Below are 16,123 nucleotides of genomic sequence, written 5' to 3' on the forward strand. Positions count from 1 at the left end.
GCCTGACCTGCTGTGCTTTTCCAGCACCACTCTGATCTAAACTCTGGTTTCCAGCATCTGCAGTCCTCTCTTTTGCCTGCTTTAATCCAACTGCCCAGCACCAGGTTATAGCAATTCAGGTGCATATCCAGAATGCTTTTAAATGAATTGAGAGTTTCTGTCTCGAACATCAAACAAAGCAGTAACTTCCAGACACCTACCACTCTCTGGGTGAAAAAGCTTTTCCTAGTGTTTCTTCAAATGTTTATCCAAATCATCTTAAATCTATGCTTCCTGCACACGACAAAGGGGCTGTGCTCCAAAAGCTTGTGATTTCAAATAAAACTGTTGGATTTTAACTTAATGTCATGTGACTTCTGATTATACTCCCTGAGACCTCTCTGATGGAGGAAACAGGTCATTCCTATCTACTCTGTCCAAGCCCTTATTATTTTGTACACTTTGAGTAAATCATACTTAGTCCAATCTGTCCAAAGATAAACAACCAGAGTCTTCCCAATCTTTCTTCATACCTGCAATTTTCAAACTCAGGCAACTTTCTTGTACGCCCCCAATGTACTCTCTTGTGCAAGCCATCCTGTAATATGGTGGCTAGAATTCTTTTTTAAACCCTCATAGGACATGGGCATCACTGGCTGGCCAGCATTTATTGCCTCTCCCTAGATGCCCTAGAGAAGTTGGTGGTGACCTGCCACCTTGAATTGTGAAATCTGTACATTTTAGGTAGACACACAACTGTACACAAGTCTCCAGGTATGGCCTATATGGTTCTGGCATTACATCCCTGCAGTACCTTGCCCAGTGAAGAAGAGCATCTTCTCTGCCTTCTTTACCATCTGACCTATCCTGTCCTTCTGTCTCTGGAACTGTAAATATGAACACCAAGATCTGTCACTTCCTCTACCTCTCTCAATGCCCATCCATTTATTGTGCACTCCTTTGCTTTGTTTGCCCTCTACAAATGCAAAACCTCTTATTTCTTCAGATTGAATTCCATTCACCAATTTCCTGGCCAAACAATTGATATCACCCTGAAGTGTTTAGGTTAGAGTGGTGCTGGAAAAGCACAGCAGGTGAGGCAGCATTCAAGGAGCAGGGAAATCAACGTTTCGGGCAAAAGCCCTTCATCAGGAATGGCAAATATACTGTTCACCATCAAGTACCCTGTCAATTCTTAGGTTGTCTGAAAATTTCGCTATCATGCCATATTTAGATCGAATATACTGGTATATATCACAAACAGCAATGTCCCAAAACTTGCTGTGTGGAACACCACTTGAAACTGTTGCCCATTCTTGGAGTTATCTGTTGACTAATACCCTTTACTTCATCACTGATCCAAGGTTGGATGCAATTTGCCACATTCCCTGCATCCCATGGGCTTTTTTTGACCAGTCTGAGTAGGGTAGATAGTGAGAAACTGTTCCCACTTGGAAAAGAACAAGAAAGAGAGGGCATAGATTCTAAGTGATTTACAAAAGAAGCAAAGGTGATTTGAAAAAAGTATTTTCATTCTGCAAATAACTATGATAAGGATTACACTGCCCAGAAATGAGGTGGAGGCAGGTTCAAGTGAGACATTCAAGAGAGCATTACACAATTATTTGGATTTTTAAAAATGTGAAAGGGTATGAGGAATAAACAGGAGATTGGCCCCGGTAATATTACAATGCTGTACTTTGAAGACTTAGTGCAGGGACAATGGGCCAAATGGTCTCACCATAAGACTTCAGTGATATGCGACATAGTCGATTGCTTTACAAAAATGTGTTGAGAACATCCACTGCACTATCATTATTCATCCTTTGTGTTCCTTCCTCAAAAAAAATCAATTAAGTTTGTAAGACACAACCTTTATTTATCAAAACCATGCTGACCATCCCGAATATCCAAGTAACAGTTAGTCCTAACTCTCAACATTAATTCCAGTAATAGGTCCAGCAGAGATATCAGACAGAAGATTATTTGGCATATCCTGGGCAATCTTCTTGAATAGTGCAGAACTATATATAGTGTTCATGATCCTCCATTACATTGCCTTTTTCTAGTGAGTATTGAAAAATGATCTCAGAGACCCTGCTATTTTCTCCCTGGCTTTCTTTACAATTCATCTAACCTGGTGATCCACTTTTGAGGAGATCAGGCTTTCCAGTGCAGCACTTCTCATTGTTCCTGTTTTATCTAATATTTCAAATTCCTCCCTTTTAAAAGTATTTGGATCATTCCTTTCCTTTGTGAAGGCAGAGTCAAAATACTAATTGAAACCCCTGACCACATCCACACATGTTACCATGTACTGATTGGCCAATTTCTTCCTTAGTCATGCTTTTGCTTTCAATGTAATGATAAAACATCTTCGGGTTTTTCATATTTTACTGACAAACTTTTTTCGTATTCTCTCTATATTTTTCTAATTTTGCTTTAGACTATACCGTTGTAGATTCCATACTCCTCAATGCTTTTTCAACTGCATTTTTTAATGAGACCATCATAAGCTCTATTTTTCTACTTTGTCTTCCCTGTCTGTTTTGGAATGACCAACAGCCTCTAGATTTGGTGGTACCACCCTGGTTCTTTGTGGGGGTTTGAATCTCACTTATGAATGCCTCCAACAGATTTGCCACTGACATTCTTTCATGTCGCTGTAATCAGACTACTTTTGCAAAATCATCCCTCAGCCTTGAATAGTCTGCCTTCCTGCACTTCTTAGGATCCTTCCATTCAATGTATTCTCTCTGGCCTTGTTAGTCCTCCCAAAATGTCTACCTTAGTCTAAGGCTTTGCAATTTACCACACCAGAATTTTTGGGTCTTCTGCAAACTTAATCTAAACTTGTAAATTCATGTCTGGATCATTAATGCACACTACAACAACAAGGGATCTTGTGCTAAGCCCTGTCATACACCAGGAGTCACAGACTTGCAGTCACAAAATAAACCATTCAATCATCACATCTGCATTAAGCAAATACTGGATCTAATTTTCAAAAGTGCCCTAAATCCTGTGGGCTCTTAGCATCTTACCAGCCTGCCTCAAGAAACATTGTCCAAAGCTTTACTGAAGACCGTGTGTACTATATCAAGTGTATTACCCTCTTTCACATACCTAGTTACCTCCTCGAAAAATTCAGTCAAATTTGTTTGAGATGTTCTCCCCTGACAAAACCATGCTGACTATCCTGAATTAATTTGTTCCTACATCTTTGATTAATCTATGCCTTGCCAAGTGGAGGTTAATTGGCTTCCTCAGAATTGTTTTCTAATAGTTTCACCATCTTATTCTCTAACCCTTAATATATTTATATACCAAGTCCCTGAAACCTGCTTTTAGGACTTCATTTCCATTCGTAACCAAGTCATCAGTAGTAACACGAACCACAAACTCTGACTGAACATCTATGCCAGAAGAAGATGCTGGAACCATGCTGCAGCATCAGAGGGTTGTGTGCATATTCGTTTCTGGAGAAACTCAGCAGGTCTGGCAGCATCTGTGGAGACAGAGAAACAGAGTTAACCTTTCCGATCCAGAGTGACCTTTCATCAGAATTAAAATGGATGAGAAAATGGGCTTTTCCATCCCTTGACAGAGGTGGAGGAGGGGTGGCAGGAAACAGAGAGTGTGGAGATGCAGTACAAAAGATAAACAGGCTTTTAATTGTGGTGAAAGAGAAATATATATAAAGTGAGTATAAATTAAGGTGTGAATGAGGGATACGGGTTCTCTCTATTGAGTGTAATATAAACAAGATACAAACAAGACAAGGTCAGAGGGAGACCGTGAGGGAGAATTTGTGAAAATGGAAAACAGTCATAATGGGGTCAGGCTGCGAAGTTATGGAATTGAATATTAAGTCTTACAGGCTGTAAAGTACCAAAAAGTGTAAAGTGAGGTGTTGCTCGAGCTTGGGTTCTGCTTCATTGGAACATAGCAGCAGCCCAGGACTGAAATGGTAAGATTCTTGGTAGTGTAGATGAGCAGAGAGATCTCGGTGTCCATGTATACAGATTCTTGAAAGTTGCCACCCAGGTTGACAGGGTTGTTAAGAAGGCATATAGTGTTTTAGCTTTTATTAATAGAGGGATCGAGTTCCGGAACCATGAGGTTATGCTCCAGCTGTACAAAACTCTGGTGCGGCCGCACTTGGAGTACTGTGTACAGTTCTGGCCACCGCATTATAAGAAGAATGTGGAAGCTTTGGAAAGGGTGCAGAGGAAAGTTACTTGGATGTTGCCTGGTATGGAGGGAAGGTCTTATGATGAAAGGCTGAGGGACTTGTGGCTGTTTTTGTTAGAGAGAAGAAGGTTGAGAGGAGACTTAATAGCGACATATAAGATAATCTGAGGGTTAGATAGGATGGACAGGGAGATCCTTTTTCTAAGTATGGTGACGGCGAGCACGAGAGGTCATAGCTTTAAATTGAGGGGTAATAAATATAGGACAGATGTCAGAGGTAGTTTCTTTACTCAGAGAGTAGCAACAGTATGGAATGCTTTGCCTGCAATGGTAGTAGATTGTCCAACTTTAAGGACATTTAAATCGTCATTAGACAAGCATATGGAAGTACATGGAATAGTGTAGGTTAGATGGGTTTCAAATTGGTATGACAGGTCGGCGCAACATCGAAGGCTGAAGGGCCTGTACTGCGCTGTTATGTTCTATGTTCTATGTTCTATGAAATGTTAGCATGAGAGTAAAGTAGGTTATTGAAATGGGAAGCAATGAGGTCAGGGTTATTCCTCCAGACAGAGTAGAAGTGTTCCTCACTGCAATCTCTGTTATGTTCTCAGCAATGTAAAGGAGACTGCTTTGTGAGCAGCAATGATGGGAGACTAGATTGAAAGAGAACAAGTGAAATGTTGTTTCACCTGGAAGGTGTGTGATGGTTTGCAAAGAAATGAGGAATGAGTCCTCGATCTTTTCAAATATCCAGCTTTATTTCTTCTTATACTGAGACTAAATAGTTGCACATTGAGACCTCCACTATAACAGCTTTAATCATGCTTTATAAACAAGTTTTTAAGTCTACTCTGTTTCCCACATCCTAACAACAAGGTTTAAGCAACATTTGGCTTGTCACGTATGCTCCTGTCAACATCAAATAGATTTCATTTGTTTCCGCTGCACTTGCAAGTCTGCTCTTGCAACAGCATTTGTAAATTTAATTCTTGTTGTGTTGTAGCTTAATCAAACAATTTTCAAAATACTCCATAACTTCCTTGCTTTGGCACTCTATACCTCTCCCAGGGAACGAGGAAGCCTTCTTAACCCAAAGAGAAAATACTGGAAAATCTCAGCAGATCTGGCAGCATCTGTAAGGAGGGAAAAGAGCTGACATTTCGAGTCTAACTGACCCTTTGTCAAAGCTCAAAAGTTAGACTCGAAACGTCAACTCTTTTCTCTCCTTACAGACGCTGCCAGACCTGCTGAGATTTTCCAGCATTTTCTCTTTTGGTTTCAGATTCCAGCATCCGCAGTAATTTGTTTTTAAGCCTTCTTAACAACAGTTTCAACTTGCCCGGCCACCTATAATTTCCTGCCTTCTGTATCCCTATCTCCTTAACCAGGAGGGGTCACATTTGCCAGCCCTCTGGGACACTCCCTGAATTCAGTGATTCCTTAAAGATCGCCAGTGATGCTTCCACAATCTCCTCGGCTATCTCCTTAGAACTAGGGGCTATCATTCATCTAGTTTGAGTGATTTATCTACCTTCAGACTTTTCAGCTTCCCCAGTACCTTCTCCTTGGTAATGGTCACTACACTCATCTCTGTCTCTGATTTTCTTGAAGTTCTGGCATGCTGCTGGTGTCTTCCATTGTGAAGACTAATGCAAATTACCTATTCAACTCCTTTGCCATGTCCAATGTTTGCTCTTGCCTCCTTCCCTGTTACATATCTAAAAACCTCTTGCAAGTTTCTTTTATATTACCGTCCTATTTCATTTTCTCCTCCCTATTGCTTTTATTAGTTATCTTTTTATTAGTTAGGTCGGTGGAGTTATGGACAGTGAGGAAGGATGTTGCAGGTTACAGAGGGACATAGATAAGCTGCAGAGATGGGCTGAGAGGTGGCAAATGGAGTTTAATGTGGAAAAGTGTGAGGTGATTCACTTTGAAAGGAGTAACAGAGAGACAGAGTACTGGCTAATTGTAAGATTCTTGGTAGTGTAAATGAGCAGAGTCATAGAGACACAGAGATGTACAGCACAGAAACAGACCCTTCGGTCCAACTCGTCCATGTCGACCAGATATCCCAACTCAATCTAGTCCCACCTGCCAGTCCTTGGCCTATATCCCTCCAAACCCTTCCTATTCATATACCCATCCAAATGCCTTTTAAATGTTGCAGTTGTACCAGCCTCCACTACATCCTCTAGCAACTCATTCCATACATGCGTCACCCTCTGAGTGAAAAAGTTGCCCCTTAAATCTCGTTTATATCTTTCCCCTCTCACTCTAAAACTATGCCCTCTAGTTCTGGACTCCAAGACCCCAGGGAAAAGACTTTGTCTATTTATCCTATACATGGCCCTCATGACTTTGTAAACCTCTATCAGGTCACCCCTCAGCCTCCGACGCCCCAGGGAAAACAGCCGCAGCCCATTCAAACTCTCCCTATACCTCAAATCCTCCAACTCTGGCAACATCCTTGTAAATCTTTTCTGAACCCTTTCAAGTTTCACAACATCTTTCCAATAGGAAGGAGACCAGAATTGCACGCAATATTCCAAGTGTACCAATGTCCTGTACAGCCGCAACATGACCTCCCAACTTCTGTACTCAATACTCAGTGTCCATGTGCATAGGTCCCTGAAAGTTGCCATCCAGTTGATAAGTTTGTTAAAAAGGTGTATGGTGTATTCACTTTTATTGGTGGAAGGATTGAGTTTCGGAGCCATGAGGCCATGTTGCAGATGTACAAAGCTCTGGTGCGGCTGCACCTGGAGTATTGCATACAGTTCTGGTCGCTGCATTATAGGAAGGATGTGGAAGCTTTGGAAAGGGTACAAAGGAGATTTACCAGGATGTTGTCTGGTATGGAGGGAAGGTCTGATGAGGAAAGGCTGAGGGACTTGAGGCTGTGTTCATTAGAGAGAAGATGGTTGAAAGGTGACTTAATAGAGACATACAAGCTGATCAGTGGATTAGATAGGGTGGATAGTGAGAGCCTTTTTCCTCTAATGGTATGGCTAGCATGAGGGGACATATCTTAAAATTGAGAGGTGACAGATATAGAACAAATGTCAGAGGTAGGTTCTTTATTCAGAGAGTATTAAGAGTATGGAATGCCCTCTCTGCAACAGTGGCAGACTCGCCAACTTTAAGGGCATTTAAATGGTCATTTGATAAATATATGGATGATAATGGAATAGTGTAGGTTAGATGGGCTTCAGATTGGTTTCACAGGTTGGCACAACATCAAGGGCGGAAGGGCCTGTACTGTTCTATGTTCTATGTTCTATGTACTGTGCTGGAGGCACGTCAGCAGCAATAGTGTCAACAATAAAATGGGGAGGCGATAACCTAGTGGTATTATTGCTAGGCTATTAATCCATAACTCAACTAATGTTCTGGAGACATGGGTTTGAATCACACCACAGGAGATGGTGAAATTTGAGTTCAATAAAAATTGTCTGAGATTGAGAATCAACAAATGACCATTTCTGTTTGTCAGGAAAATCCATTTGGCTCACTAATGTTCTTCATGGAAGGAAACCTGCCATCCTCACATGGCCTGGCCTGGCTGGCCTGGCCTGTGGATCACTTCAGACCCACAGCAATGTGGTTTACTCTCAACTGCCCTCTGAAAGAGCCTAGCAAGCCAGTCAGCTGTCTCAATCTGTATCAGTAAAGAAATGAAACCAGACGGACCACCTGGCCCGAAAAAGACAATGGCAGAAACAGTCCAGTCGATCCTGAAAAGTCCTCCTCACTAACATCTGGGGGCAACATCTTGTGTGGCACTATCATCACGCTAAATGGGATTTCAACCAGATCCAGCAACTCAAAACGAGGCATCCATGAGGTGCTATGGGCCATCAACAGCAGTAGAAGTGTACTCCAGCACAATCTGTAACCTTATGGCTCAGCCTAACCCCCCTTCAGCCACTGCCATCAAGCCAGAGGATCAAGCCTGGTTCAATTGAGAGATCAGGAAGACATGCCAGGAGCAGCACCAGGAATATCTAAATGTGAGCTACCAAACAGGATTACTTGTGTGCCAACAGTATAAGCAGCCAGTGATAGACAGAATTAACTGAACCCAAAACCAATGGATCAGATCTAACCTCTGCAGTCCTGTTGCATCTATTTGTGAATGGTGGTGGGGAATTAAACAACTTACTGGAGGACGAGACTCCACAAACATCCCCACTCTCAAAGGTGGAAGACCCCAACACGTCATTGCAAAAGTTAAGGCTGACAAATCCAACCTGGCCAAATACTGCCCAAGTTTCCTCTCGATCAGGATTAAAGTGATGGAAGGTGTCATCAATCGATCAATCAAGCAGCACCTGCTCAGCAGTAACCTGCTCAGTGATGCCCAGTTTGAGTTCCGCTAGGACAATTCAGCTTGTGACCGCATTACAGTCATGGCTCAAACAAGGACAAAAGAGCTGAATTCCAGTGGCGAGGTGAAAGTGACAGCTCTTGACATCAAGGCCACATTTAATGGAGTGTGGCATCAAGGAACCTTAACAAAACTGGAATCAATGGGTCTCAGGGAGCAAACTCTCACTGGTTGGACAGTTGGAGTCTTACCTGGCACCGAGTATGATGGTGTGGTTGTTGGGGGTTAGTCATCTCAGCTCCAGGACTCTCTGCAGGAATTCCTCAGGATAGCGCCCTAGGCCCAACCATCTTCAGCTGCTTCAACAATGACCTTCCCTCCATCATAGGGTCAGAACTGGGATATTCACCAATGATTGTACCATGTTCAGCCCCATTTGTGACTCCTCAGATACTGAAGCAGTCCATGTTCAAATGCAACAAGATCTGGACAACATCCAGGCTTGGTCTGACAAGTGGCAAATGACATTCGTGACTTGCAAATACCTCTCCAATATGAGACAAGCTAATCGCCACCCCTTGAATTCCTCACTATCAGCATTCTTGGGGTTACCACTGACCTCAGACTCAACTGGATTCAACGCATAAATACAGCAGCTACAAGAGCAGTTTGGAGACTAGGAATACTGGGGGAAGTAATTCAACTCTTAACTCCCCAAAGCCTTTCCTCATCTACAATGCACAAGTCAGAAGTATGATAGAATGTTTCCCACTTGCCTGGATGGCTGCAGCTCCAACAACATGCAAGGAGTTTGCCGTTATCCAAAATCAGTCCACATGATTAGTACCACATCACTAATACTCACTACGTCCACCAATGATACTCAGTAACAGTGGTGCAAACTATCTGCAAGGTGCACTGTATAAATTCACCAAAGATTCTTGGATAGCACTTTCCAAACCCACGGCCATTCCATTACGAAAAGCAAGGGCAGCAGACAGACAGGAACACCACCACATGTAATATATCACCACTCCTTCACTGTCACTTGGTCAAAATCTTGGAATTTAGTTCCGAAGGGCATTGTGGGTCAACCTACAGCATGTGGACTTCAGCAGTTCAAAAAGGCAGCTCATCACCATCTTCTCAAAGGCCTCTCTAGGCATGTGCAATAAATGCTGGCCAGGTAGCAATTCATCCTTTGACTATGGAATCCTTATCACTAATGCTCTTCAGGTTCTTCATTCTCCCCAACAGTCACCCTAGGTAGCTGAGCCACCCATGGTGACACCAATATGGCTCGTGCTGAGCTCTCCTGTGGAACCAGTATTCTCACCAGTATTGAAAGTGAAATGCCAATTAGCAAACAAGATAGACTTATGGGACTCCAGGAATGCCTACCTCCTTCTCCTGTCTTGTTCTGCTAGACTGCCTGCAGTTACTCATTGCCTCTCTGCCTGGATGCTTCTAATGTGCTTTGTGACCCCCTCCCTAAATATGCTACTCACATAGCTCTTGACCTTGCAGATGCAAAGTAGTGACTCCAGTCACATTCACATTCCTCAACTTAGTGTTCAAGTTTGTGCAGCCGGTGATAATTATTGCAGATATTTTGTCTGGGGCACATGGGGTGTCCAGGACTTCACACATACTGTACATATATACCTCACACATACTGCACATACATTTTTAGTCATTGTGAATTGATCTAGAATCTTGCAGTTGTACTTATTTCTGAAGATTAAAATGAAGAATTGATTAAGATGGTACTTTGTCATTATTTTTTAAAAAATATTTCTAATTCATTTACCTTTTTAATTTCGTGTTTACCACCAACTTATTTCAACACAAAACAAATCAGTTGATCTGCTATTATACAAAATCCACTTTTCCATTCAAGTTTTCTGATATATATTTTTGTTATCTGAAGACTTTTTGAGTCACCTTCTTATTAGCCCTTCATATCCTTTTAAGTTATAAAATAGCTTGCAAGTCTTTATTTTAGTTGTGTTATCTCCATCTCACTGCTCTTCCAATTTTTTCTTAAAGGTAAATCAGTTTACATTCCTTAAAGTCATTTTAAATTTTAAGTATTGCTAGAAAAAGACACATTTTGTCTTTTTTTTGCATTCATGACAGCATTTGCAAGAAATATCAATGGGAAGGAGGATAACATTTTACACAATATAAGAAGCAAATGCTGATTGGTGGGCATACGGGCTCGTCAGCAAAGACATGATCATCGAAAAAGCAATTTCCACAATATTCAGTGTTCAACAAGATTCAAGTTGTATTCTGCCAAACTATTACTAATGTTTAATAGCTTACATTGGCTATTATTTAATGCAGTCCAGAAACATTCTCATAGGTATAAAATCATCCTTAATAGATCCTTGGAATTTTTATTTCTCTGTCACATTGGTGTTTCGTATAACATCAAATCCTGGAGGTGAATTGATTACTAGAACTTTTCTAGATAGCACAACAAATTCAATCAAAAGTGTTTAATTTTCATTAACTTCACTGTTTTGATTTTAAAGTTCAGCCTTTCTCAGTAATTTACCTCAACCAAAATGCCCTAAGTACAGAGTGATTTGGGAATTGGAGAAGGTCATGTTGAAGGTTTTATTTAACTCCAAACATGAACAGCTTTATTTCAATCAGAAACCACATTACTATTTAGTCAGTGAAATTGATGCAGTAACACATGTAAGGTATTGCTGTAACAGAAATTGATTTGAAGTCCTTTTCCTCTGATCTTTAAATAGAACTATTCATGAAATAGCATGTAGTTATTGCTCCCATTGAACCCTGCTGTCTGCTACTGTTCCAGATTCTTCTGGAACATTATTGATAAGTCAATTTATGAAGTTTGCAATCAGTAGTTCTTAGAAGAATAAATTTGGATTCTTTTGACCTTCATGGCAGTTAGAAAACTGATGAAATAATCACCTGAAGCCTATAAAATAGGTGCAAGTGTCAGACGTATACAAATATAAATAGCTGCACTGCCTGTATCTCATCGATAAAAATGCTAGCTGTCTCATATAGATATACATGACAGCTCTTACAACCAGTCTTAGGGATGGTGATGTTAAAGGGTTTTAATAGCATCTTGATGCATTCTTATGGAATATTATTTTACAACAAAAATCAATTGATTTGTTTTAAAAACTAAATAAATAATACTAACATTTCTATCGTGTTGAATAAGGTACACGTTCTTGTATTTTAATTATGGAAATCCTGGGCTTCAAGTTTCTTACAAAATATGCAATTTGTCTGAAGTTTACTGAATATTTATGAGTGAGATTTCACAAAGATTACAAAACATAGTAACATTTTAATCAGCCGCGTGTCAAATGAAACAGATTCCTTACACCAGACGTAATAATTCTGTGAAAAAAATCCATCAAAAATCCTTTATTTAGTGAATCGCTCAAACCCAGAGAATAGATTTGAAGACTGACAACATTATTTTAAGTGGCTGAAATGCAAGCTCTTGGCTTCGTATTTACATGATTTCACCTTGTTAGTCTGAAAGCAGTGAGGGTGTGTGTTGCCTGGATGTGAATCACCCAAACAATCAACTTCAAAACGTGTGAATAGCCCATCCCACAAGCTCCTCACGGACATTCAGGCACTAGCGATTTATTCAGGTTATGCGCAACAATCAGTTAAACTCATCTTTTAGACAATGGACCCCAGCAGATGTGGTCTGCACCATAGATCATTCAGACAGCTCATGACAGTAAGCAATTCCAGCACAATGAAGAGCGTTTCCTAGTTTGAGGTGACCATATTTGGTAATTAAACGGTGAACATAAGTCACAGAGTAGAAAGCTAACCCTTTGGGTTAAAATGATATTCATTTTCCAAAGTGAAAGAGGTAGACAGTGAGTGAATGCGAACAGTGAGATGATCTCTCTCTGCCTACCTATCTATAGTATCTCTCTCTCCAGCACTTCAGCATGTGCATGTTCTGCCTGTCTATGAGCAAGCCAAACCTACAGGCAAGGTCTCAGTGTGGAGAGAACTGCTGGCCTCTTTCCCAAGGTGTGATAAAGGTGACCATGATACCAGATGCTGCTACAGCCTGGTCTGCAGGAACCACCTAGTTCAGTGCAGTTTCCATGGTTTGGAGGAGTGCACAGCAAATCCACATGAAGCTGAATGACCGTCTGTGCTCTGCGAGATTAAGGGCCATCATCTTCACTCACTCTAACTCAATTTCTGCACCCATCTAATGCCACAGCTCATGGTTTGCCACTTTCACTATTGCATGCAGCTCAGTGGCTGAGTTTTTCTGTACTCCATTTTTCCTAAACATCCTCACCAGCTTTCCTGGGTCTGCACCACCACTCACAGCTCTGCCAGCCACTTTCATCTCACTCAAGACTCCCTCTGTCTCATTTCAGCAGAAAACAGCCTACAAAAAGAGTCACTATGAGTGACGGTGCAGCCAGCAGGTGAGGAGAATATCCTTGAGCCCATAGAAAGGATCTGTAATCACATGTGGGATGCCAAGATCTCCATCTCCCAGCAACCATTCAACCTACAGTCACTGTACTGTGCTGCTCCTGCTATGAATTGTAATGTGCTTAAGCTTTGACCCACAAAGAATCAGAGAGTTGTGCAGCACGGAAGCAGACACTTCAGTCAAACCAATCTATGCTGAACATAATTCCAAACTAAACTAGTCCCACCTGCCTATTCCTGCCCCATATTCCTCCAAACCTTTCTTATTCATGTACTTATCCAAATGTCTTTTAAATGATGTAATTGTACCCACTTCCACCATTTCCTCAGGAAGTCTATTCCAAATGCGAACCACTATCTGTGTAAAAGATTTACCCCTCATGTCCTTTTAAAATCTCTCTTCTCACTAAAACTGTGCCCCCTAGTCTTGAAATCCACCAGCTTATGGAAAAGACAACTACTATTTAACTCTATCTATGCACCTCATTATTTTACAAACCTCTCTAAGGTCTCCCCTCAACCTTCTACTCTCCAATGAAAAATATCTCAGCCAACTCAAAAATGCCATACCTGACAACATCCTGGTAAATTTCACCAACTTAATAATAGTCTTCCTATAACTGGGTGACCAGAACTGGACACAGTATTCAAGAAGAGGCCTCACCAATGTCCTGTACAACCTCAACATGACTCCCCAACCCCTATACTCAAAGGACTGAGCAATGAAGACAAGCGTGTCAAATGCCTTTTTACTCACCCTGTCTATATGTGATGCAAACTACAAGGAATTATATACCTGAAACCCAAGAGTGCCTCTGTTCGAACACACTATCCAAACTGTACCATTAATTGTATAAGTCCTACCCATGTTTGTTGTACCAAAATGCAATATCTCATATTTATCCAAATTGAACTCTTTCTGCCATTTTTCAGCCCATTGACCCATTTGATCAAGATCCCTTTGCAATCTTAGAAAACTTCCTTCACTGACAACTGTGCTACCAATTTTGGTGACTCCACAAATGTACTAACCATGCCTTCAATATTCTCACCCAAATTATTTAGAGAAATGACATCAAAAGAGGACCCAGAACTGATCCCTGTGGAGCATCACTGGTCACAGGCCTCCAGTCCAAAATGCAACCCTCCACCACCATTGTCTGTCTCTCTAAGTCAATTATTTATCCAATTGGCAAGCTCACCCTGAATCCCATGTGACCTAACTTTACAAAATAATCACAATTAGATTAGATTCCCTACAGTATGGAAAGAGACCCTTTGGCCCAACAAGTCCACACTGACCCTCCGAAGAGTAACCCACCCAGACTCATTCCCCTACCCTATATTGACTAAGTCACCTAACACTATGGGCAATTTAGCATGGCCAATTCACCTAACCTGCACATCTCTGGATTGTGGGAGGAAACCAGAGCACCCAGAGGAAACCCACTCAGACACAGGGAGAATGTACAAACTCCACACAGACTGGTGGAGATTGAACCCTGGCCCCTGGACCTATGAGGTAGCAGTGCTAACCACTGAGCCACGATGTGGAACCTTATTCAAAGGTTTTACAAAGGTCTAAGTAAAGAATGGCTACTGCTCTTTTTGATATCAATCTTTTTGATAACTTCCTCAAAAAACTTAATCAAATTTGTGAGGCATGATTTTTCTCACACAAAACCATGCTGACTATCTCTAATCAATTTTTGCTTCTGTAAATGTCATAAATCCTATCTTTATCATCATCTCCAATAATTTACCCACAACTGAAGTCAGACTCACAGGTCTATAGTTCTTCTGTTTCTTCTTACAACCTTTATTAAACAAAAGTACAACATTAGCCACCTTTTAGTCATCAGGCACCTCACCCATAGTTATAAATGGTGCAAATATTTCTACAAGGAGTCTTACAATTTCCTCCTTTACTTCCCACAACATTAGTTACACTAGATCAGGTCCATGAGAGTTAGCCACCTTTATGGTCTCAAAGAACTCTCAAACTTCCTCTTCTGTATTGGGATTTGTTTTTAAAACATCAACATTTATTTCTGTGCATTGTCTAGTCTCAATTTCTTTCTCTACAGTAAAAACTGACACAAAATATTCATTTAATATGTCTCCAGTCTCCTGGGGTTCAACACGCGGTCAACCTCCTTGAGCTTTAAGCGGCCTTACCTTCTCTCTAGTTACTCTCTGTTCTTAATGTATTTGTAGAATCTCTTTGGATTATCCTTAACCTTATCTGCCAATGCCATCATTGCACAACTCACTCACTCTCATGTTTTAAGCATCCACATAGTCACTATCTACATGAGACCAGTCCCTCCAGACACCAGCTCCTCATCTACATCTGAGGATGAAACCACAGATCCCTAGAGGAAGCTCTGACATTGCTGTTCCCTGCACTCTCTGCCAACTCTCTTTCACCTTGTTGGATACCTTAGCTAAATCTGGGAGTATGTTCTGGTGAACACCTTATTGACATGTTTCCACAGTTGACTGAGGAATGAAGTTTCTGTCAAACAGGAGACTCCAGGAAACCAGACATTTGCTTAGTCCCCAGGCAGTAGGTGTCTGTTGGCCACTAATAACTTCAATCAAATGCACAAACAGACCACAGGAGCAACAGAGTTGAAAAGTGTGGTGCTAGAAAAGCACAGCAGGCCAGGCAGCATCCGAGGAGCAGGAGAATTGATGTTTCGGGCATAAACCCTTCTTCAGGAATGAGACTGGTGTGCCAAGCGGGCTGAAATAAAAGGTGGGGGAGGGGGGGAATTGACGAAGCTGGAGAAATCTCCAACCATACGGGATGAATGTAGATAACCTCCAACCACATGGGATGAATGCAGATTTCTCCAGCTTCTTCATTTCCCCTCCCCCCACCTTATCTCAGCCTCAACCCCCGGATTCAGCACCACCCTCTTGACCTGCAATCTTCTTCCCGACCTCTCCGCCCCCACCCCTCTCCAGCCTATCACCCTCACCTCCTTCCACCTATCGTATTTCCAGTGCCCCTCCCCAAAATACCACCCCTCCTCCCCCCCACCGGCTTGGCACACCAGCCTGAAGAAGGGCTTATGCCCGAAATGTCAATTCTCTTGCTCCTCGGAAGCTGCCTGGCCTGCTGCATTTTTC

This window comes from Chiloscyllium punctatum, chromosome 8 (genome assembly GCF_047496795.1).
Source record: "Chiloscyllium punctatum isolate Juve2018m chromosome 8, sChiPun1.3, whole genome shotgun sequence".
NCBI lineage: Eukaryota > Metazoa > Chordata > Chondrichthyes > Orectolobiformes > Hemiscylliidae > Chiloscyllium > Chiloscyllium punctatum.